The 1,480-nt window shown below is 30.7% G+C and overlaps 1 non-coding gene across 1 annotated transcript; it reads right to left on the reverse strand.

The window, feature by feature from the left end:
- Positions 1-253: 253 nt before the first annotated feature.
- Positions 254-325, reverse strand: TRNAC-GCA. Its single transcript has one exon. It is a non-coding gene; the product is annotated as a tRNA-Cys (tRNA).
- Positions 326-1,480: the final 1,155 nt, after the last annotated feature.

The following is a 1,480-nucleotide window of genomic DNA, read 5'->3' on the forward strand; positions in this document are numbered from 1 at the left end:
CTCGGTAAGTTAGCCTAATTGTAAGTAAGTTTTTAACCATGTTCATAGTGGGTGCTTGGATACCACACTCTTTTGTTAATGATAGCTTGGTTCTTGTCCGAGAATAGTGGCCCTTAGGTTCTAAGTACATGGTTCTATGTGGTGGAGTACTTTGGAATAAGGTTTGGAATCGGTAATTATTCTTATTTCTTTTCCTTTAGACACTCGGTGGTTGGGAGCAAATCGAACAAAGTGTTCGTCCAAAATTTTTAAAAGGGCCCAACCAAATTCGAACTGGTGACCTCTTGATCTGCAGTCAAATGCTCTACCACTGTGCTATGAACCCATTTTATATGATTTTAGCCTTAGTGACCCCTTCTACCAAGTGTCAGTCCAAAAGTGTAAAACGTGTCTGTCGAAAATAGAAAGGCCAAAAAGATAATTCAAACATAGTTCATCTACAAACTACCCAAAGCTATTAAATACAAATTGAAGAAAATAAGAAATAACATAAATAATCTTAAATGTAATTCAACTCCCGAAGATAAAAAGTCCTCAAATTACATTCCAATGTCAAGTGATATTTTATTACAACTCAATTCTTTTCTTGATTTATTGTAATTGAACTTAAAAGTATGACAAATACGCTGGATTTATTTTAAATTTCCTTTAAAATTGTTGTGCACGGAGTACAATGGAAATAATATATATATTTTTTTTTACTGTTTTGTAATTTGTATGGTATTATTAGAGGCTTTTGAATGAAATATGATAATTGATTCTCGGTCCTCTTTGACAATTTTAGATACCTCCATATCCGATATTTGATGCGTCACGTTTCACTATGAGATCTGCCCTTGGGTCAATAAGACTTAAGTAGAGAGTTTATTTGACTAATGATTTGATTTTTTTGGGTTGTAGAGATATCCTTTACAAATCAAGACTTTGTATTATTTTCAAGACAGTCAAAAAGACATTTGTACAAATGTCTGATATCTTGAAGGATTGAAGACACATAATTGAGAGAACCTAAATTTGAGACAAACTCAATGGACCATTGAATGGGTTTTATAAGGCTCAAATAAATTTAAAATCCGAGAAAGCGGATTTGAGTTTGATATTATTTGATTTTGGGTATGGACACAACTAGCTGATTTCTTTTGATTGCATTAATGAATGTATGTAGATGTTTAAAGTGTTCATCTTAATGGTTTTAGAAAATATCAACACATCATCAATATAAACTATTGATATTTTTTGAAAGAATTGAAAATATCATTCATAATCATCTGAAATTCGGATGGAGTCCTTTTTAGCCTAAATCGCATGACTTTCCTCACATATTTTCTAAACTGGACATTAAATGCTATTTTATATTTGTCCTTTTAGGAAATTAGAATTTTTCGAAATCCCAATTTCATATCGAATTTTATAAAAATATTTGACTATAAATTCTTTTTATCAAATCATTTTTTATTTGGTTTTGATATCTTATTTATTC

The sequence above is a fragment of the Cucurbita maxima genome, unplaced genomic scaffold, assembly GCF_002738345.1.
Source record: "Cucurbita maxima cultivar Rimu unplaced genomic scaffold, Cmax_1.0 Cma_Scf00098, whole genome shotgun sequence".
NCBI lineage: Eukaryota > Viridiplantae > Streptophyta > Magnoliopsida > Cucurbitales > Cucurbitaceae > Cucurbita > Cucurbita maxima.